Source organism: Bombina bombina, chromosome 1, assembly GCF_027579735.1.
Source record: "Bombina bombina isolate aBomBom1 chromosome 1, aBomBom1.pri, whole genome shotgun sequence".
NCBI classification, from domain to species: domain Eukaryota; kingdom Metazoa; phylum Chordata; class Amphibia; order Anura; family Bombinatoridae; genus Bombina; species Bombina bombina.
In genome coordinates this window covers 924262613-924287286 of record NC_069499.1, presented here as the reverse complement: position 1 = coordinate 924287286, position 24674 = coordinate 924262613, and the positions used below count along the sequence as shown (strand labels likewise).

Below are 24674 nucleotides of genomic sequence, written 5' to 3'. Positions count from 1 at the left end.
TTTAAATATGGGGGGAGGGACGAAAGGAATACCGGGCCTTTCCCATTCTTTATTAACAATGTCCGCCACCCGCTTGGGTATAGGAAAAGCTTCTGGGAGCCCCGGCACCTCTAGGAACTTGTCCATTTTACATAGTTTCTCTGGGATGACTAAATTTTCACAATCATCCAGAGTGGATAATACCTCCTTAAGCAAAATGCGGAGATGTTCCAATTTAAATTTAAATGTAATCACATCAGATTCAGCCTGCTGAGAAATGTTCCCTAAATCAGTAATTTCTCCCTCAGACAAAACCTCCCTGGCCCCCTCAGATTGGGTTAGGGGCCCTTCAGAGATATTAATATCAGCGTCGTCATGCTCTTCAGTAACTAAAACAGAGCAGCCACGCTTACGCTGACAAGGGTTCATTTTGGCTAAAATGTTTTTGACAGAATTGTCCATTACAGCCGTTAATTGTTGCATAGTAAGGAGTATTGGCGCGCTAGATGTACTAGGGGCCTCCTGAGTGGGCAAGACTCGTGTAGACGAAGGAGGGAATGATGCAGTACCATGCTTACTCCCCTCACTTGAGGAATCATCTTGGGCATCATTGTCATTATCACATAAATCACATTTATTTAAATGAATAGGAATTCTGGCTTCCCCACATTCAGAACACAGTCTATCTGGTAGTTCAGACATGTTAAACAGGCATAAACTTGATCAGAAAGTACAAAAAACGTTTTAAAATAAAACCGTTACTGTCACTTTAAATTTTAAACTGAACACACTTTATTACTGCAATTGCGAAAAAACATGAAGGAATTGTTCAAAATTCACCAAATTTTCACCACAGCGTCTTAAAGCCTTGAAAATATTGCACACCAATTTTGGAAGCTTTAACCCTTAAAATAACGGAACCGGAGCCGTTTTAAGCTTTAAACCCCTTTACAGTCCCTGGTATCTGCTTTGCTGAGACCCAACCAAACCCAAAGGGGAATACGATACCAAATGACGCCTTCAGAAGTCTTTTATAAGTATCAGAGCTCCTCTCACATGCGACTGCATGCCATGCCTCTCAAAAACAAGTGCGCAACACCGGCGCGAAAATGAGACTCTGCCTATGCTTTGGGAAAGCCCCTAAAGAATAAGGTGTCTAAAACAGTGCCTGCCGATATTATTATATCAAAATACCCAGATAAAATGATTCCTCAAGGCTAAATATGTGTTAATAATCAATCGATTTAGCCCAGAAAAAGTCTACAGGTTAAATAAGCCCTTGTGAAGCCCTTATTTACAATCGTAATAAACATGGCTTACCGGATCCCATGGGGAAAATGACAGCTTCCAGCATTACATCGTCTTGTTAGAATGTGTCATACCTCAAGCAGCAAGGGACTGCAAACTGTTCCCCCAACTGAAGTTAATTGCTCTCAACAGTCCTGTGTGGAACAGCCATGGATTTTAGTTACGGTTGCTAAAATCATTTTCCTCATACAAACAGAATTCTTCATCTCTTTTCTGTTTCTGAGTAAATAGTACGTACCAGCACTATTTGAAAATAACAAACTCTTGATTGAATAATGAAAAACTACAGTTAAACACTAAAAAACTCTAAGCCATCTCCGTGGAGATGTTGCCTGTACAACGGCAAAGAGAATGACTGGGGTAGGCGGAGCCTAGGAGGGATCATGTGACCAGCTTTGCTGGGCTCTTTGCCATTTCCTGTTGGGGAAGAGAATATCCCACAAGTAAGGATGACGCCGTGGACCGGACACACCTATGTTGGAGAAATTAGGTTTATTTTTGGCCTTGAAAGGCCGATCCTGAGGAAGGGCGTGGCCCTTACCCCCAGTGATATCAGAGATAATCTCTTTCAAGTCAGGGCCAAACAGCGTTTTCCCCTTGAAAGGAATGTTAAGTAGCTTGTTCTTGGAAGACGCATCAGCTGACCAAGATTTCAACCAAAGCGCTCTGCGCGCCACAATAGCAAACCCAGAATTCTTAGCCGCTAACCTAGCCAATTGCAAAGTGGCGTCTAGGGTGAAAGAATTAGCCAATTTGAGAGCATTGATTCTGTCCATAATCTCCTCATAAGGAGGAGAATCACTATCGACCGCCTTTACCAGCTCATCGAACCAGAAACACGCGGCTGTAGCGACAGGGACAATGCATGAAATTGGTTGTAGAAGGTAACCCTGCTGAACAAACATCTTTTTAAGTAAACCTTCTAATTTTTTATCCATAGGATCTTTGAAAGCACAACTATCTTCTATGGGTATAGTGGTGCGTTTGTTTAAAGTGGAAACCGCTCCCTCGACCTTGGGGACTGTCTGCCATAAGTCCTTTCTGGGGTCGACCATAGGAAACAATTTAAATATGGGGGGAGGGACGAAAGGAATACCGGGCCTTTCCCATTCTTTATTTACAATGTCCGCCACCCGCTTGGGTATAGGAAAAGCTTCTGGGAGCCCCGGGACCTCTAGGAACTTGTCCATTTTACATAGTTTCTCTGGGATGACCAACTTGTCACAATCATCCAGAGTGGATAATACCTCCTTAAGCAGAATGCGGAGATGTTCCAACTTAAATTTAAACGTAATCACATCAGGTTCAGCTTGTTGAGAAATGTTCCCTGAATCAGTAATTTCTCCCTCAGACAAAACCTCCCTGGCCCCATCAGACTGGTTTAGGGGCCCTTCAGAACCATTATTATCAGCGTCGTCATGCTCTTCAGTATCTAAAACAGAGCAGTCGCGCTTACGCTGATAAGTGTGCATTTTGGCTAAAATGTTTTTGACAGAATTATCCATTACAGCCGTTAATTGTTGCATAGTAAGGAGTATTGGCGCGCTAGATGTACTAGGGGCCTCCTGAGTGGGCAAGACTCGTGTAGACGAAGGAGGGAATGATGCAGTACCATGCTTACTCCCCTCACTTGAGGAATCATCTTGGGCATCATTGTCATTGTCACATAAATCACATTTATTTAAATGAGAAGGAACTCTGGCTTCCCCACATTCAGAACACAGTCTATCTGGTAGTTCAGACATGTTAAACAGGCATAAACTTGATAACAAAGTACAAAAAACGTTTTAAAATAAAACCGTTACTGTCACTTTAAATTTTAAACTGAACACACTTTATTACTGCAATTGCGAAAAAATATGAAGGAATTGTTCAAAATTCACAAAATTTCACCACAGTGTCTTAAAGCCTTAAAAGTATTGCACACCAAATTTGGAAGCTTTAACCCTTAAAATAACGGAACCGGAGCCGTTTTTAACTTTAACCCCTTTACAGTCCCTGGTATCTGCTTTGCTGAGACCCAACCAAGCCCAAAGGGGAATACGATACCAAATGACGCCTTCAGAAAGTCTTTTCTATGTATCAGAGCTCCTCACACATGCGACTGCATGTCATGCCTCTCAAAAACAAGTGCGCAACACCGGCGCGAAAATGAGGCTCTGCCTATGATTTGGGAAAGCCCCTAAGAATAAGGTGTCTAAAACAGTGCCTGCCGATATAATCTTATCAAAATACCCAGATTAAATGATTCCTCAAGGCTAAATATGTGTTAATAATGAATCGATTTAGCCCAGAAAAAGACTACAGTCTTAATAAGCCCTTGTGAAGCCCTTATTTACTATCTTAATAAACATGGCTTACCGGATCCCATAGGGAAAATGACAGCTTCCAGCATTACATCGTCTTGTTAGAATGTGTCATACCTCAAGCAGCAAGAGACTGCTCACTGTTCCCCCAACTGAAGTTAATTCCTCTCAACAGTCCTGTGTGGAACAGCCATGGATTTTAGTAACGGTTGCTAAAATCATTTTCCTCATACAAACAGAAATCTTCGTCTCTTTTCTGTTTCTGAGTAAATAGTACATACCAGCACTATTTTAAAATAACAAACTCTTGATTGAATAATAAAAACTACAGTTAAACACTAAAAAACTCTAAGCCATCTCCGTGGAGATGTTGCCTGTACAACGGCAAAGAGAATGACTGGGGTAGGCGGAGCCTAGGAGGGATCATGTGACCAGCTTTGCTGGGCTCTTTGCCATTTCCTGTTGGGGAAGAGAATATCCCACAAGTAAGGATGACGCCGTGGACCGGACACACCTATGTTGGAGAAATTCTTGATTCTTGGCCCTCTGTAAATTCTATCAAAGGGAATCGTCGTCTGCCTCCCTTTACAGATCTACATTATACTCCTATTCTATTATCTTTACTGATAAGTTATAGTACTGGTTTGGCTGTTTACTACTTCCTTGATAGTGGACGAGTGTCTATGGGAAAGTTTGTTTTATTTTTTTATATAGACACTCTCATATAGCTAATATTGTGGGCACTTTAATTGGTAAAGGTTTATCTATATATTATGTATATATGGCCCTGCGACAGAATATCACTATTACCTTTTCTTTGTACACAAATATATTTTGGCGTGTTTTCTACCAAGCCAGCTGTAGTAGCACAATGATTAGCTTAGCTAACTAGCAAGCAGAAGGTTTGGAAATTAAATCCAGCTGCAGCTACTTGCACATTGATTGTGCCTTCAAAAGTTGGTTAAAAAAACTAGACCGAATAGTATACCAGCATTAAATATATCTATAAAGCTACTTAAAGGGATATGAAACCCATTAATTTCATGAATCAGATGGAGGACGCAATTTTAAGCAACTTTTTAAGTTACTCCTATTATCAATTTTTATTCATTCTCTTGGTATCTTTATTTGAAAAGCAGGAATGTAAGATTAGGAGCCAGCCCATTTTTGGTTCAGCACTTGGGTACCACTTGCTGATTGTTAGCTAAATGTCACCACCAATCAGCAAGCGCTACCCAGGGTGCTTTTTTGACATACTGGTTAATCCCTCATCTGATGTAGAAACCTGATAATTACTCTTATTTTAAGTTGAACATATTGCTCTCTTTTTAAAGAGTGCTTAGTATTCTGATGCTAAACTGTGTACTCGTTTAAAATCAATGTTTAAAACTGTTAATCTTCCTGAAATTTTTCCTGTACCTAAATGTCTCCGACTTGATTGCTAAGGAATGATTTAAACCAGGTGTGTTTATTACATTTTTCCAAGTTTTAAAAGGTGTATCCTTTTTCAGACCAGTTATTTCTGATGTAGCTGCTGTTACTACTTTCTGGTTGTCAAATCTTTCAGAACAGTTTTTTTTTTTTTTTTAAACCCTATTTGTTATAACTTAAGTTTGCTTCAGAATACAATTTTTTTTATTTTGTGATGCTGTATTATGAAAAACAAAATTTATGGTTACCTGATAAATTTCTTTCTTTTGAGTCCACGGATTCATACTAACTTGTGGGATATTGTCCTTCCTGACAGGAAGTAGCAAAGAGAGCACCACAGCAGAGCCGTCTATATAGCTCCCCCCTTAACTCCACCCCCCAGTCATTCGACCGAAGGCCAAGGAAGAAAAGGAGAAACTATAAGGTGCAGAGGTGACTGAAGTTTACATAAAAAAAATACTATCTGTCTTGAATAGACAGGGCGGGCCGTGGACTAGCAAAAACATAATTTATGTAAGAACTTACCTGATAAATTCATTTCTTTCATATTGGCAAGAGTCCATGAGCTAGTGACGTATGGGATATACATTCCTACCAGGAGGGGCAAAGTTTCCCAAACCTCAAAATGCCTATAAATACACCCCTCACCACACCCACAAATCAGTTTAACGAATAGCCAAGAAGTGGGGTGATAAGAAAAAAGTGCGAAAGCATAAAAAATAAGGAATTGAAATAATTGTGCTTTATACAAAAAAATCATAACCACCACAAAAAAAGGGTGGGCCTCATGGACTCTTGCTAATATGAAAGAAATGAATTTATCAGGTAAGTTCTTACATAGATTATGTTTTCTTTCATGTAATTAGCAAGAGTCCATGAGCTAGTGACATATGGGATAATGACTACCCAAGATGTGGATCTTTCCACGCAAGAGTCACTAGAGAGGGAGGGATAAAATAAAGACAGCCAATTCCTGCTGAAAATAATCCACACACAAAATAAAGTTTAAATGAAAACATAAGCAGAAGATTCAAACTGAAACAGCTGCCTGAAGTACTTTTCTACCAAAAACTGCTTCAGAAGAAGAAAACACATCAAAATGGTAGAATTTAGTAAAAGTATGCAAAGAAGACCAAGTTGCTGCTTTGCAAATTTGATCAACCGAAGCTTCATTCCTAAACGCCCAGGAAGTAGAAACTGACCTAGTAGAATGAGCTGTAATCCTCTGAGGCGGAGTTATACCCGACTCAACATAGGCATGATGAATTAAAGATTTCAACCAAGATGCCAAAGAAATGGCAGAAGCTTTCTGGCCTTTTCTAGAACCGGAAAAGATGACAAATAGACTAGAAGTCTTTCGGAGAGTCTTAGTAGCTTCAACATAATATTTCAAAGCTCTAACAACATCCAAAGAATGCAATGATTTCTCCTTAGAATTTTTAGGATTAGGGCATAATGAAGGAACTACAATTTCTCTACTAATGTTGTTGGAATTCACAACCTTAGGTAAAAAATTCAAAAGAAGTTCGCAACACTGCCTTATCCTGATGAAAAATCAGAAAAGGAGACTCACAAGAAAGAGCAGACAATTCAGAGACTCTTCTACTTTAGGGATTTTATCCCAAAACTCTAATCTGTCAGATGGCACAGGATATAATTGCTTAAAACGTTTAGAAGGAGTAAATGAATTACCCAAATTATTCCATTCCCTGGAAATTACTTCAGAAATAGCACTAGGGACAGGAAAAACTTCTGGAATAACTACAGGAGATTTAAAAACCTTATCTAAACGTTTAGATTTAGTATCAAGAGGACCAGAATCCTCAATTTCTAATGCAATTAGGACTTCTTTAAGTAAAGGACGAATAAATTTCATTTTAAATAAATATGAAGATTTATCAGCATCAACCTCTGAGACAGAATCCTCTGAACCAGAAGAACCATTATCAGAATCAGAATGATGATGTTCATTTAAAAATTCATCTGAAAAATGAGAAGTTTTAAAAGACTTTTTACATTTACTAGAAGGAGGAATAACAGACATAGCCTTCTTAATGGATTTAAAAACAAAATCTCTTATGTTATCAGGAACACTGAGTATTAGATGTTGACAGAACAGCAACAGGTAATGTAACAGTACTTAAAGGAAATATTATCTGCATAAACAGTTTGTCATGACAAAACAGTACAAACAACAGCTGGAGGAACAGATACCATAAGTTTACAGTAGATACACTTAGCTTTGGTAGCTCCAGCCCCAGGCAGGGATATTCCAGAAGTATCTTCTGACTCAGCTTCAACGTGGGACATCTTGCAATATGTAATAGAAAAAACAACATATAAAGCAAAATTGATCAAATTCCTTAAATGACAGTTTCAGGAATGTGAAAAAAATGCCAGTGAATAAGCTTCTAGCAACCAGAAGCAAAAAATCAATGAGACTTAAATAATGTGGAGACAAAAGTGACGCCCATATTTTTTCGCGCCAAAAATGACGCCACATCCGGAACGCCAACACTTTTGGCGCAAAAGAATTTAAAAAATGACGCAACTTCCGGCGACACGTATGACGCCGGAAACAGAAAATAATTTTTGCGCCAAAAAAGTCCGCGCCAAGAATGACGCAATAAAATGAAGCATTTTTAGCCCCCGCGAGCCTAACAGCCCACAGGGAAAGTCAAATTTTTAAGGTAAGAAAAAAATGAATTATTCATATGCATTATCCCAAATATGAAACGGACTGTCTGAAATAAGGAATGTTGAACATCCTGAGTCAAGGCAAATAAATGTTTGAATACATATATTTAGAACTTTATATGAAAAGTGCCCAACCATAGCTTAGAGTGTCACAGAAAATAAGACTTACTTACCCCAGGACACTCATCTACATGTAGTAGAAAGCCAAACCAGTACTGAAACGAGAATCAGTAGAGGAAATGGTATATATAAGAGTATATCGTCGATCTGAAAAGGGAGGTAAGAGACGAATCTCTACGACCGATAACAGAGAACCTATGAAATAGACCCCGTAGAAGGAGATCACTGCATTCAAATAGGCAATACTCTCCTCACATCCCTCTGACATTCACTGCACGCTGAGAGGAAAACCGGGCTCCAACCTGCTGCGGCGCGCATATCAACGTAGAATCTAGCACAAACTTACTTCACCACCTCCATAGGAGGCAAAGTTTGTAAAACTGATTTGTGGGTGTGGTGAGCGGTGTATTTATAGGCATTTTGAGGTTTGGGAAACTTTGCCCCTCCTGGTAGGAATGTATATCCCATACGTCACTTGCTCATGGACTCTTGCTAATTACATGAAAGAAAGAAAGATTTATCAGGTAAGCATAAATTTTGTTTTCTTTTGCATGATGTACCGAGTCCACGGATTCATCCTAACTTGTGGGATACCAATACCAAAGCTTTAGGACACGGATGAAGGGAGGGACAAGACAGGAACCTAAATGGAAGGCACCACTGCTTGCAAAACCTCTCCCCCAAAAATAGCTTCCGAAGAAGCTAAAGTATCAAATTTATAAAATTTTGAAAAGGTATGAAGCGACGACCAAGTCGCAGCCTTACAAATCTGTTCAACAGAAGCATCATTTTTAAAAGCCCATGTGGAAGCTACCGCTCTAGTAGAATGAGCTGTAATCCTTTCAGGAGGCTGCTGTCCAGCAGTCTCATAAGCCAAACGGATGATGCTTTTCAGCCAAAAGGAAAGAGAAGTCGCTGTAGCCTTTTGACCCCTACGCTTTCCAGAATAGACAACAAAGAAGACGAAAATCTTTGGTTGCCTGCAAATAAAATTTCAAAGCACGAACCACGTCCAAGTTGTGCAACAGACGTTCCTTCTTACAAGAAGGATTAGGACACAGAGAAGGAACAACAATTTCTTGATTGATATTCCTGTTAGTAACAACCTTAGGTAGGAACCCAGGCTTGGTACGCAAAACCACCTTATCAGCATGGAACACAAGATAAGGAGAGTCACATTGTAATGCAGATAGTTCAGAAACTCTTCGAGCTGAAGAGATAGCAACTAGGAACAAAACTTTCAAGGTAAATCAAGGTATTTATGACTGACTCAGAGAAACCCCGCTTTGATAGAATCAAGCGTTCAATCTCCAAGCAGTCAGTTGCAGAGAAATTAGATTTGGATGCTTAAATGGACCTTGATTCAGAAGGTCCTGTCTCAATGGCAGAGACCATGGTGGAAGGGATGACATGTCCACCAGGTCTGCATACCAAGTCCTGCGTGGCCACGCAGGCGCTATCAAAATCACAGATGCTCTCTCCTGTTTGATTCTGGCAAGGAGAGGGAAAGGTGGAAACACATAAGCTAGGTTGAACGACCAGGGTACTGCTAGAGCATCTATCAGTACAGCCCGAGGATCCCTTGACCTGGAGCCGTAACGAGGAAGTTTGGCAATCTGACAAGACGCCATCAGATCCAACTCTGGTGTGCCCCATAGCCGAACCAGCTGAGCAAACACCTCTGGATGGAGTTCCCACTCCTCCGGATGAAAAGTCTGACGACTTAGAAAATCTGCCTCCCAGTTCTCTACACCTATGATATAGATCGCTGACAGATGGCAAGAGTGAGCCTCTGCCCATTGGATTATCCTTGAGATCTCTATCATCGCTAAGGAACTCTTTGTTTCGCCCTGATGATTGATATGATATGATATATGATTGATATGATATGTTGTCCGACTGAAACCTGATGAATCTGGCCGAAGCCAGCTGAGGCCATGCCTGGAGAGCATTGAATATCGCTCTTAATTCCAGAATATTTATTGGTAGGAAAGCCTCCCAAGTCCACAAACCCTGAGCTTTCAATGAATTCTAGACTGCACCCCAGCCCAGAAGACTGGCGTCTGCCGTCACTATAAGCCATTCTGGCCTGCGGAAACACATTCCCTGGGACAGATGATCCTGTGACAACCACCAAAGAAGAGAGTCTCTGGTCTCTTGATCCAGATTTATCTGAGGAGATAAATCCACATAATCCCCATTCCACTGATTGAGCATGCATAGTTGCAGTGGTCTGAGATGCAAGCGAGCAAACGGAACTATGTCCATTGCCGCTACCATTAGTCCGATTACCTCCATACACTGAGCCACTGACGGCCGACGAATGGAATGAAGAGCTCGGCAGGTGGACAAAATCTTTGATTTCCTGGCCTCCGTCAGAAATATTTTCATGTCCACCGAGTCTATTAGAGTCCCTAGAAATGAAACTCTTGTGAGGGGGGGAAAAGAGAACTTTTTTTTACATTCACTTTCCACCCGTGAGACCTTAGAAAGGCCAACACTAAGTCTGTGTGAGACTTGGCTAGTTGGAAGGACGACGCTTGAATTAGAATGTCCTCTAGATAAGGCGCCACTGCTATGCCCCGTGGCCTTAGAACCGCCAGAAGGGACCCAAACACCTTCGTGAAGATTTGCGGTGCCGTGGCCAACCCGAAAGGAAGAGCCACAAACTGATAATGCTTGTCCAGAAAGGCGAACCTGAGGAACTGGTGATGATCTTTGCTGATAGGAATGTGCAGATACGCATCCTTTAAGTGCACGGTGGTCATATATTGACCCTCCTGGATCAATGATAAGATAGTCCGAATGGTCTCCATCTTAAAAGATGGAACTCTTAGGAATTGGTTTAGGATCTTGAGATCCAGAATTGGTTTAGGATCTTGAGATCCAGAATTGGTCTGAAGGTTCCCTCCTTTTTGGGAACTATAAACAGATTGGAGTAGAACCCCTGCCCCTGTTCTGCTTTTGGAACTGGGCAGATCACTCCCATGGTAAAAAAGGTCTTCTACACAGCGTAAGAACGCCTCTCTTTTTGTCGGATTTACAGACAATTGAGAAAGATGTAACCTCCCCCTTGGAGGGGTATCCTTGAAATCTAGAAGGTATCCCTGGGTTACAATTTCTACTGTGGGTACACTGTTAAATTTCAAAAAAATTGAAGCAATTTTAACCTGTTTTGCAGTTTGTGTATGCCGTTTCTTCTCTTAAAGGCACAGTACCGTTTTTTTTGTGTTTTTTTCATTAAATAAAGTGTTTTTCAAGCCTGCTTGCTTTATTACTAGTCTGTTAAACATGTCTGACACTGAGGAAACTCATTGTTCAATTTGTTTAGAAGCCATTGTGGAACCCCCTCTTAGAATGTGTCCCACTTGTACTGATATGTCTATAAATTGCAAACAGCATATTTTGACTTATAAAAGTTTGGCATTAGATGATTCTAAGACAGAAGGAAATCAGGTTTTGCCATCTAGTTCTCCCCAAGTCTCACAACCAGTAACGCCCGCACAAGCGACGCCAAGTACTTCTAGTGCGTCTAATTCTTTCACCTTGGAAGATATGGCTTCAGTTATGAATACTACCCTCACAGAGGTTTTATCTAAGCCAGTGTTTTTCAACCAGTGTGCCACGGCAAACTGACAACATTGAGGGGGTACTCCCTCTTTCAAATTTTGAAATATTGGGAGGTATGTGACAGGCTCATCAGGCATCATTTACAACCATGACATTGACATTCATTCACAGACAATCATTATGATTGTGAATGAATGTCAATAGGTCATGTATAGTTTGTAGGAGGCATGGCATGACAGCACAGTACAGTGTGTGTATATATATATATATATATATTCTGTATTAGGCTACAATGTGTGATTTTGTAAAATTTTGGGATGCTGGTGTGCCGCAGGATTTTTTAATGTAAAAAAGTGTGCCACGGAAAAAAAAGGTTGCAAATCACTGATCTAAGCTGCCTGGGTTGCAAGGGAAGCGCAGTAGCTCTGGGTTAAGAACAAATGCTGAGCCTTCTGACGCTTTAGTAGCCGTATCCGATATTCCCTCACAATGTTCTGAAGTAGGGATGAGGGATTTGCTGTCTGAGGGAGAGATTTCTGATTCAGGAAAGATGTTCTCTCAGACAGATTCAGATATGACGACATTTAAATTTAAGCTAGAGCACTTCCGCTTATTGCTCAGGGAGGTTTTAGCTACTCTGGATGATTGTGACCCTTTTGTAGTTCCAGAGAAATTGTGTAAAATGGACAAATATTTAGAGGTTCCTGTTTACACTGCTGTGTTTCCGGTCCCTAAGAGGATTTCGGACATTGTTACTAAGGAGTGGGATAAACCAGGTATTCCGTTCTCTCCCCCTCCTGTTTTTAAGAAAATGTTTCCCATTTCTGACACCATAAAGGACTCATGGCAGACGGTCCCTAAGGTGGAGGGAGCTATTTCTACCCTGGCTAAGCGTACAACTATTAAATCACAGTAGTCCAGCACACACTATTAGATTTGGGTGCACGGCACTGCACAACCCAGCAAACAAAATCCAAAGCAAAAGATGAATAGCAGCACTCCAATAGTGTTATCTCCAAGCTTTTATTTCATATCCAGGAGTACAAAACAGACAGCAACGTTTCGGACTACATGTCCTTCATCATGCCATACATACATCACTTCCTCCACCTCCTTATATACCCCTTAGGACACACCCACCAAAAAACATTTAACTCTTTCCACAATCCTGATAATATTATTACATTAGCATATGTGGGTATCCTAACCATTAAACATCATAGATACTAAACTAATTACCAATTCACCTATATGAAACATAAAAAGGTGAAATATTACACAGAATTTTTGGAAGCATCAACCATATTTAGAAAAAATCTTTTTAAAGAAAAAAGTCATACTTGAATGGGTTAATTTCAATTTCAGTTTTCCTTATATCATTACTTTTTTCTTTTTTTCTTTTCTTTCCACATAACATCACCAAAATTCTCAGGGTCTGGGTGACATCTAACTTCATATACAACACTGATCATACAGGAAAAGGAGAGACAGAGATACAAATTAATTAAAAAAGAAAAAAGTAATGATATAAGGAAAACTGAAAAGTATGACTTTTTTCTTTAAAAATACTTTTTCTAAATATGGTTGATGCTTCCAAAAATTCTGTGTAATATTTCACCTTTTTATGTTTCATATAGGTGAACTGGTAATTAGTTTAGCATCTATGATGTTTAATGGTTAGGATGCCCACATATGCTAATGTAATAATATTATCAGGATTGTGGAAAGAGTTAAATGTTTTTTGGTGGGTGTGTCCTAAGGGATATATAATAAGGAGGTGGAGGAAGTGATGTATGTATGGCATGATGAAGGACATGTAGTCCGAAACGTTGCTGTCTGTTTTTTACTCCTGGGTATGAAATAAAAGCTTGGAGATAACTCTATTGGAGTGCTGCTATTCATCTTTTGCTAAGCGTACAACTATACCTATTGAAGACAGTTGTGCTTTCATTGATCCTATGGATAAAAAATTAGAGGGTCTCCTAAAGAAAATTTTTGTTCATCAAGGTTTTCTTCTTCAACCTATAGCATGCATTGTTCCTGTAACCACTGCAGCTGCCTTTTGGTTTGAGGCTCTATAGATGTTCACTTAAGATAGCACCCTTATTTACTATAGGTAAGAGCTATATATCCTACATGAGTAGTCGGAACTGGGTACAGGTTTGTTACATATGTGAGGCCATAAGGATATAAATTAAATAATTCAATCTACTCTGAAAAAAGTTATTTGCATCACCCACATCCAATAACCAACATCAGCTAGGACCAGGTTCAATTTATTAGTTTGTGAGTTGTGATACATCAACTGAGAACAAAACTCACTAACGAACAGACTCTGAGCTAAAAGAGTATTTAAATACCTTAATGAGTGAGTGGGCGGCTTAACAGGTAGAATATATTAAGATGGGGATATGGGGAAAAAGGCAGGCACCACCTCTACGATGTTTATAGGGCATAGGGGAGGGGCTAGAATAAAATACAAATATTACACTGTGTAGGTATCCAGTTTAGATGGAAGAACCTTATGGCACTGCATGACAGGGCTACGTATTGCCTCAGATGGGAAACTGCTGCTGCTGCTTGCATACCTTAGGGAACAATAGACTATTCCAACTTTAAGCTGAGTGTGTATGCCCATGTGCCCTTTTAATATTTTATTTTGTACGATTCGTAATATAGTGCAGTATGAAGCTAATTGATCGACAATAAAGTGTATGTATGCCAAACCCATTATGGCAGTGCAGGAAGCATATGATAATGTACCCATATGTACAGAAGATATATGTGGCTAAGACATGTGCGCTGCAATGTATAGGTCCGCATTAACCATAAAAACTTGTAGGATGGACACCACTACTCATAGGGTAACGGTTGAATACTTAGGGTAGAGTGTTGTGAAGCCTAAGTCCGTTCCTTGAAATAATGTACAATATAACACCCCTCAACCATAACAAGAATGAGTAATGATTAAATCCTCTGCCTTCTAAGTGTCACAGGACCGATCGAGAGTTACATGTAGAGGCAAAGAGTGTTATTATGGGCTGTATATAAGCTGTCATTTGAGTGCAATTATAAAGATTCATGAGGCTGTGCATAACTCTATGGGAGTATACGGGTATATAGCTCAGAGCAATAAACCACTAGTGGAATAAACTAATGGCATTTGCTTGGGAGATCAGTGGGACGAGTATATATTAAGGTGGATGAGATACAGTGTAAAAGTATGAACACAGTGAATAAACTTAAAAAATGTGTGTGATACATTTATCTATTATCCTAATATAAAAGAGACCTGTCAGGGAGTAAAAAAAAAAGCGCGTTAATCCCTAAACAGTGTCTGTATGACTGCATGAGGCAGGCAATAGGATGTAAAGGCTAGACATATTTTCTACAGTATATCCGGAAATAAGATGATTATATTCAATATAAAGAGCCAGTCAAAAAAATATAAAAAATATATATATATATATATATATATATATATATATATATATATATATATATATAAAACATATCATACTAGAAACTAGAGATTACAAACTTAAGTCCAGAGCGATTCAGGCTATGACAAGGAAAGGTCTCTCCTGTTTGAGTGGTCACAGTTCTTGGGTTGGTGGGTTTCTCAGGTTTAGCCTACCCCTGAGCGATACCACGCCCATCTCTACAACTCTAGCTGACTTGAGGGTAGGTATGCTCCCAGGTTTTTGTAGATCGTGGGGTCGGAGACTCGGGATGGCCCCTCCATACTGAGTCTGCGGTGTTATGTACAGAGAATCAAGGCATATATGGTATTTATGGGGCTGGTGATTACTTTAGGCTTGACATCAAGACTCGTCACTGTACCATTATCAGGAGGGCCAGCCGACTCGTGTTGCGTGCCATGCTCAATCAGCTTAGGATTCTGATCGGTAGATTGGAATAGCCACTCGCTGTTGGTAGATGTCTGAGTGTACGCCTTGATTTCCGGTGGCAAGTCTGTTGGATTCGAGGTCCTAATTATATTCCTCAGGTCTCGAAACTTGCGGTCCATCTGTTACGCCAATCTCTCAAGGTGGGTTTTTAAGATGTTGTGTAGCTCACCCATAGTGAGGAACCTCCTTGAAACCAACGGTCCTCCCGTAACTGTAAGGCACCAGCAGACAGGGGGAGGGGGACCGGGATCTCTTGAGAGCAGTGCTGTCTGAGGCCTTAGCGTTCCGTAGATGACTGCAGAATCTCATGTATGGGGGAGTAAGATGACCAACCATCTGCTCCATTAACTGTAATGAATGCCCTTCTTGCACTTTTTTCTGTAATAAGTGTTCAGATTTTGCTATAAGCTGGCAAAATCGTAGCATTTGGTCTGGAGCCTCTAGGCCATCTTGGTCCGGACCCTCTAGGCCATCTTGGTCCGGACACGCCCCCCAGCTGAGAGTTGCTTCCCCTTGTTCCAAGACTGATTGGGTCTCCAAGAAGACTTGGACTGCTCCTGCTTGGAAGAGGGAGAGGAAGACTTTTAACCTTTGAAGTTACGAAAGGAACGAAAATTACTTTGACGTCTTTTAGGTCTGTTCTTCTTGTCTTGTGGAAGAAAAGACCCTTTTCCACCCGTAATATCAGAGATTATTTCTGCCAGACCAGGCCCAAACAAGGTCTTACCCTTGTAAGAAAGCGTCAGGAGCTTAGACTTGGAGGTAACATCAGCTGACCAAGATTTAAGCTACAGAGCCCTACAGGCTAGAACAGTGAAGCCAGACATCTTGGCTCCTAGCCTAATGATTTGCATGTTAGCATCAGAGATAACAGAATTGGGTAATTTGAGAGCCTTAATTCTATCTTGAATGTCCTCCAATGGAGTCTCTTCTAAAATTAATTCAGACAAGGCATCGCACCAATAAGATGCCGCACTTGTTACTGTGGCAATACAAACTGCAGATTGCCATTGAAGACCCTTATGAACTAACATCTTCTTCAAATAAGCTCCATTTTTTTGTCCATAGGATCCTTAAAGGAACAGCTATCCTCGATAGGGATCGTAGTTCTCTTAGCCAGAGTAGAAATAGCCCCTTCTACCTTAGGCACCGTGTGCCATTAATCTCTTATGGAGTCAGCAACAGGAAACATATTTTTAAAGACTGGGAGAAAGGTATCCCTGGCTTCTTCCATTACTGTGAAATAATCTCCGTCACAAAGTCTGGAACAGGAAACACTTCCACAGAGGAAGGATCATCATAGTATTTGTTAAGCTTACTAGATTTCTTAGGGTTGACAGTGACAGAAGAGTTGGAGTCGTCCAAAGTAGCCAGTACCTCCTTTAACAGTAAACAAAGGTGATCAAGCTTAAATCTGAAGTTTACTTATTCAGCATCAGACAAAGGAATTATACTGTCCAAATCAGAGATTTCACCCTCAGAGGCTACCGAGGTATCATCCTCATCAGACTTATGAGGGCGGCCATCCTGGGTAGCAGAGGACAGGACACCTTTTACTCTGAAATTGTTTTAGATTTCCTCTTGCGCTTCCCCGTCATGGGAAAAGCTGATACCGCAGAGGATATCTGTGCAGCAAAATCTGATGGCAAATAAACTCTTTCAGGAGGCTGAGGGGAACTGCAGGGCACTGTGACGCCATTGAGGCTTGGGACGTTTGAGGAGAAAGCTGTGGCATTGCCTGAACAGTATCATCCTGAGAGACATTGGGCTCAGAGGTTATTAATTTATCTTTACACTTTAGCACTCTAGCTAAACAAGTAGCACAAAATTGCATAGGTGAAACAATTTGGGATTCTAGGCATAATAAGCATTTATGAAAGGAAACAGCTTCTGATTTCATGTCCATAGCTCAAAATATAACAGTTCCTCAAAAAGAACAAGCAAAATAAAAAAAGGAAATTTATGCTTTCCTGATAAATTGATTTCTTCTACGATACGACGAGTCCACGGATTTCATCCTTACTTGTGGGATATTATCCTCCTGCTAACAGGAAGTGGCAAAGAGCACCACAGCAGAGCTGTACATATATAGCTCCTCCCTTCCCTCCACCCCAAGTCATTCGACCAAAGGTTTTAAGAAGAGAAAGGAAAAGCTAAAAGGTGCAGAGGTGACTGAAGTTATAAATAAAAAAATATAATCTGCCTTAAAATGACAGGGAGGGCCGTGGACTCGTATCATAGAAGAAATTAATTTATCAGGTAAGCATAAATTTCCTTTTCTTCTACAAGATACGACGAGTCCACGGATTTCATCCTTACTTGTGGGATAAAATACCAAAGCTACAGGACACGGATGAAAGGGAGGGACAAGACAGAGACCTAAACTGAAGGCACCACTGCTTGTAGAACCTTTCTCCCAAAAACAGCCTCAGAAGAAGCAAAAGAAGCAAATTTGTAAAATTTGGAAAAAGTGTGAAGGGATGAGCAAGTAGCAGCCTTACAAATCTGTTCAACAGAAGCATCGTTTTTAAAGGCCCATGTGGAAGCCACAGCCCTAGTAGAATGAACCGTAATTCTTTCAGGAGGCTGCTGTCCAGCAGTCTCATATGCCAGGCGGATGATACTCCTCAGCCAAAAAGAAAGAGGTAGCCGTAGCTTTCTGACCCCTACGCTTTCCAGAATAAACAATGAATAATGAAGATGATTGATGGAAATCATTAGTCGCCTGCAAGTAAAACTTCAAGGCACGGACCACGTCCAAGTTATGTAACAGACGGTCCTTCTTAGAAGAAGGATTAGGACACAAGGAAGTAAAAACAATTTCCTGATTAATTTTCTTATTTGAAACAACCTTAGGAAGAAATCCAGGTTTAGTACATAAAACCATCTTATCAGAATGAAATATAAGATAAGGCGAATCACATTGCAACGCTGAAAGCTAATAATAATTTACAAATACATCCCAAAATAAGGTAACTTTCATTCATCTGTTTAGTAAAATCGCGAGATAACTGTCTTTTTTTCACAGTACCGTTTTTAAAACTCTCTTGCCGATCCTCCGCCCGCATTAAAAAAATTATTTTCTTTTTCAGTGACGAATATAGCCATATCGAACTGATTGGTCCCCCAGTGGCGTCCCAAACAGTTCACTATACGCCCCCGGCTGTAAATGCGCATGCGACTATCTCTGAATTACGTCTGTCTTTAGAAGCACATTCATGATAGCCGCATGCGCAGTCTAATGAAAACAGAATCCTATACAATTGATACTATTTATCATAGAAGAGAGCGTGGTATTGCGCATAAAATATATTCTCGAGAGCGAGCACGTAACCATACGTATACAGCGGGTGGGACCACTAGTAAGAATTATAATACACAAGCCGGAAGAAAGCAAGGGGGCGGAGGAACATAGCGAAAGGTTAGATTGAAAATATATCTGTATTTTGAAAATCGTTAAAAAATTATTTTAAAAAAAACTTAACGACTACATTAGTTTATAGTAGATTTAAGCATTGGCTTATTGATATATCGTTAAATTTACTTTCACTTTAAGGAACTTGCTAATAACCCTTTCTTCAATCCTTCTTGGAGAAAGGACAGAATCCTGGGAATCCTAACTTTACTCCATGAGTAACCCTTGGATTCACACCAATAAAGATATTTACACTATATCTTATGATAGATTTTTCTAGTGACAGGCTTTTGAGCCTGTATCAAAGTATTGATGACCGAATCAGAGAATCCTCGCTTAGATAGAATCAAACGTTCAATCTCCAAGCAGTCAGCTGCAGAGACTGTAGATTTGGATGCAGGAAAGGACTTGAATGAGCAGGTCCTGTCTCAAAGAAAGTTTCCACGGTGGCAGAGATGACATGTCCACTAGATCTGCATACCAAGTCCTGCGTGGCCACGCAGGCGCTATCAGGATTACTGAAGCTCTCTCCTGTTTGATTCGAGCAATCACGCGTGGAAGGAGAGGAAACACATAAGCTAGGCTGAACGACCAAGGCACTGCCAAGGCATCTATCAGTTCGGCCTGGGGATCCCTCGACCTGGATCCGTAACGTGGAAGCTTGGCATTCTGAGAAGATGCCATCAGATCCAATTCTGGTCTGCCCCATTGATGAATCAATGAAGCAAACACCTCCGGATGGAGTTCCCACTCCCCCGGATGAAAAGTCTGACGACTTAGAAAATCCGCTTTCCAGTTTTCTACTCCTGGGATGTAGATTGTCGACAGATAACAAGAGTGGACCTCCGCCCATCTGATTATCTTGGATACTTCTATCATCGCTAAGGAACCCCTTGTTCCCCCCTGATGATTGATATATGCCACAGTTGTGATGTTGTCCGACTGGAATCTGATGAATTTGGCCGAAGCCAACTGAGGCCATGCCTGAAGCGCATTGAATATTGCTCTCAGTTCCAGAATATTGATTGGAAGTAGAGACTCCACCTGACTCCATACACCCTGAGCCTTCAGGGAATTCCAGACTGCAGCCCAGCCCAGAAGACTGGCGTCCGTTGTCACTATCACCCACGAGGTCTCTTGATCCAGATTTATCTGAGGAGATAAATTTGCATAGTCCCCATTCCACTGTCTGAGCATGCACAGCTGCAGTGGCCTGAGATGAAAGCGGGCAAAGGGAATGATGTCCATTGCCGCTACCATTAATCCAATGACCTCCATACACTGAGCCACTGATGGCCGAGGAATGGACTGAAGTGCTCGGCAAGTATTTAGAATCTTTGTTTTTCTGACCTCCGTCAGAAATATTTTCATGTCTACCAAGTCTATCAGAGTCCCCAAGAAGCGAACCCTTGTCCGTGGAACTAGTGAACTCTTTTCTATGTTCACCTTCCAACCGTGAGTTCTCAGGAAAGACAATACTATGCCCGTGTGAGATTTTGTCAAATGATAAGTTGACACCTGAATCAGAATATCATCCAGATAAGGCGCCACTGCTATGCCCCGCAGTCTGAGAACCGCTAGAAGAGTCCCTAGAACCTTTGTGAAGATTCTAGGTGCTGTGGCCAACCCGAATGGAAGAGCCACAAAACAATGTTTGTCCAGGAAGGCAAACCTTAGGAACTGATGATGATCCTTGTGAATAGGGATATGAAGGTATGCATCCTTCAAGTCCATGGTAGTCATATTGACCTACCTGGATCATTGGTAAGATTGTTCGTATAGTCCCCATCTTGAATGATGGAATTCTGAGAAACTTGTTTAGACACTTGAGATCTAAAATGGGTCTGAAAGTTCCCTCCTTTTTGGGAACCATGAAGAGATTCAAATAAAACCCCTGCCCCTGTTCCAGTTTTGGAACGGGACAAATTACTCCCATGGTAGAGGGGTCTTTTACACAGCGTAAGAACGCCTCTCTTTTTAACTGGTCTACAGATAATCGTGAAAGATGAAATCTCCCTCTTGGGAGAAAATCCTTGATTTCCAGTTGATACCCGTGGGTCACGATTTCCAGTGCCCAAGGGTCCTGAACGTCTCTTGCCTGAGCAAAGAAAGAAAGTCTGCCCCCTACTAAATCTGGTCCCGGATCGGGGGCCGCCCCTTCATGCTGTCTTTGTAGCAGCAGCGGGCTTCTTGGATTGTTTACCTTTATTCCAAGCCAGGTTGGGTCTCCAGAGTGACTTGGAATGAGCAAAATTCCCTTACTGCTTTGTGGAGGAAGAGGAAGCAGAGGGTCCCTCCTTTAAAGTTTCGAAAAGAACGAAAATTATTTTGTTTACCCCTCATCTTAACAGACTTATCCTGAGGTAGGGCATGGCCTTTACCTCCAGTAATGTCAGAAATGATTTCCTTCAATTCAGGCCCGAATAGGGTCTTACCTTTAAAAGGAATAGCCAAAAGCTTAGATTTTGATGACACATCAGCAGACCAAGATTTAAGCCATAACGCTCTACACGCTAAAATGGCAAAACCTGCATTTTTCGCCGCTAGTTTAGCAATTTGAAAAGCGGCATCAGTAATAAAAGAATTAGCTAGCTTGAGAGCCTTAATTCTATCCAAAATGTCATCTAATGGAGCCTCAACCTTCAACGACTTCTAGAGCATCAAACCAAAAAGCTGCTGCAGTAGTAACTGGAACAATGCAAGCCGTAGGTTGTAAAAGAAAACTCTGATGAATAAATAATTTCTTTAGAAGACCCTCTAACTTTTTCTCCATAAGGTCATTGAAAGCACAACTGTCCTCAATAGGTATAGATGTACGCTTAGCCAGGGTAGAAAACAGAATTTATGCTTACCTGATAAATTACTTTCTCCAACATTGGTGTGTCCGGTCCACGGTGTCATCCATTACTTGTGGGATATTCCCCTCCCCCACAGGGAAAGGCAAGGAGAGCACACAGCAAGAGCTGTCCACATAGTCCCTCCCAGGCTCCGCCCCCCCAGTCATTCTCCTTGCCGCTCTGAACAAGTAGCATCTCCTCGGGGATGGTGAGGAGTTTGTGGTGTTTAGTTGTAGTTTTTTATTCTTCTATCAAGAGTTTGTTATTTTAAAATAGTGCTGGTATGTACTATTTACTCTGAAACAGAAAGAGATGAAGATTTCTGTTTGTAAGAGGAAGATGATTTTAGCAGACAGTAACTAAAATCGTTTGCTGTTTCCACATAGGACTGTTGAGATGAGATAACTTCAGTTGGGGGAAACAGTTAGCAGGCTCTTCTGCTCAAGGTATGACTAGCCATATTTCTAACAAGACTGTGTAATGCTGGAAGGCTGTCATTTTCCCCTCATGGGGATCGGTAAGCCATTTTCTTAGTCTCAAACAGAATAAAGGGCTTATTATGGGCTATAAACTGGTAGACACTTTTAGGGGCTAAATCGATTGCTTTATTTAAGTATTATATGCAGTTTGAAGTTGTATTTCACACTTTTATAACATTGGGGAACGTTTTTATCACCAGGCACTTGTTAAGACACCTTCCCAGTCAGGAAGGGCCTTTCTCTGTAGTAGGCAGAGCCTCATTTTCGCGCCATTACTGTGCAGTTAATTTTGAGTTCAGTACATGCAGCTGCATGTGTGAGGGTCTGGAATCCACTAAAAACGTTCCTAGAAGGCTTCATTTGGTATCATATACCCCCCTGGGATTGGTGAAGTTGCAGCCAAGAATCCCGAATGGTGTCTGATATGGGAAACATTTTCTTAAAATTAGGAGGGGGAGAGAACGGTATACCTGGTCTATCCCATTCCTTTTTTACAATTTCCGAAATTCTTTTAGGAACTGGAAAAACATAAATGTAAGTAGGCACCTCTAGATATTTGTCCATCTTACACAATTTCTCTGGTGGTATCACAATAGTATCACAATCATCCAGAGTCGCTAAAACCTCCCGAAGTAACAGAGGTGTTCAAGCTTAAAAGGACATCACGTCCGAATAAGTCTGAGGTAACATTTCCTGAGTCTGAAAGTTCTCCCTCAGACAGCAATTCCCTGACCCCCAACTCAGAGCACTGTGAGGGTACATCAGAAATAGCCAATAAAGCATCAGAGGATTCAGTATTCACATTAATACCTGACCTACTGCGTTTACCCTGCAACACTGGTAATTTAGATAATACCTCTGTAAGGGTAGTTGACATAACTGCAGCCATCTCCTGCAGAGTAAAAGAATTAGATGCACTAGAGGTACTTGGCGTCGCTTGTGTGGGCATTAAAGGTTGTGACACTTGGGGAGAATTGGATGGCATATCCTGATTCTCTTCAGACTGAGAATCATCCTTAGACACACTTTCTTTACCTAAAATATGCTTTTTACAATGTAAGGCCCTTTCAGTACAAAAGGTACACAATGTAAGAGGGGGTTCCACAATGGCTTCCAAACACATAGAGCAATGAGTTTCCTCAATGTCAGACATGTTGAACAGACTAGTAATAGCCACAATAGTCGTTAAACACTATTTATTGAATTAAACAATTTTTAGAAAAACGTGTACTGCGCCTTTAAGAATTAAAAAAGCACACAATTTTTTCTAAACTGCCTAAAAACGTTAAATAACGCTATCTAATTAGCTACACATATACAATAGTGCCAAAAATTATTGAAACCTAAGGCAAAAGGGTAAAATTAACCTCTAAAAGTTTTTTATAGCAAAAAATGTATGAGATTTAAAAAAAACAACCCCTGCACCTCGCTACAGCTCTGCTGTGGCGCTTACCTGCCCCCAGGTAAGGACTCGCTAACAATACGGTTAACAGGATATCAGTTTAGACCCATCCAGAGCTAATGCCTGCTGCCTTCACAGCCAGAGTAACTGCGCATCTGAGCGTGCGAAAATAGGCCCCGCCCATCATGGACGACGTTCCCCTCAGCCTGTATAACCGCATGGGAAGCGGTTTAACCAAAAGCCATGTGGTCCACAAACACAACTCATAAAAAAAATCTATATAAATGTTTGTTATCCCAAATAAAAACCAAACCGTTAAGCTGCCTCTCCCAGTGTGTCTGATATATGCTGCAATAAGCCCTTTGCTGCATAAAGCCCAGTACCATGTTAATAAATAATACATACAGGTTTTTCAGTAATACCCTCTGTTTCAACAGGTCTACTGCTTACCCCTTCCATTGCAGGGAAAAAATGTCAGCCAGTTCTGATACACCAAGTCTCCTCAGAAATAAAGGACTGAACATACCTCAATGCTGCTTGTAGCATGAAACCGTTCTCCACACTTTAGAATTTTCTTGTACTGCCTTCAGAAGCTCTGTGGGAACCAACGTGGATCTTAATTACATCTGCTAAGATCATTAACCTCAGGGCAGAAATCTTCTTCCATATCCCCCAGAGGAAAATAGTACTCACCGGTACCATTTAAAATAAAAAACTTCTTGATTGAAGAAACTAAAACTAACACCTCACTTTACCTCTTCCTAGTACAAACACAGGCAAAGAGAATGACTGGGGGTGGAGGGAAGGGAGGAGCTATATATATATACAGCTCTGCTGTAGTGCTCTTTGCAACTTCCTGTTAGCAGGAGGATAATATCCCACAAGGATGAAATCCGTGGACTCGTATCTTGTAGAAGAAATATTAGAAAATGAACTACTGTCACTTTAAAAATAAAACATGACTCAAAGAGTTATTAACACTAAAAACGCTCACACCTCTACACCTCAGACAGTCTGAGGTGCCCTACCTTACTCTCAGAAAAACTCTTGCGTTTAAACCGCAGACGGATTTAAAAAGCACACTGCATACAACTTGAGATAGAAAACTGCCTGGAAACAGTGATGCCACTCCTCTCTGTATTGGATGAGTGGCGAGTCACATGACCAGCAAACAGGAACTGCGCAGCTAACTAAAAGCGTGCGTTCCTAACTGAAATAA

General features: G+C 40.9%; 1 protein-coding gene across 4 annotated transcripts in view; it reads right to left on the bottom strand.

The window, feature by feature from the left end:
- ANKRD11 (ankyrin repeat domain containing 11) overlaps positions 1–24674 on the bottom strand; it is a 1020931-nt gene that overhangs the window by 278156 nt on the left and 718101 nt on the right. The gene's annotated exons all lie outside the window — the stretch shown is intronic.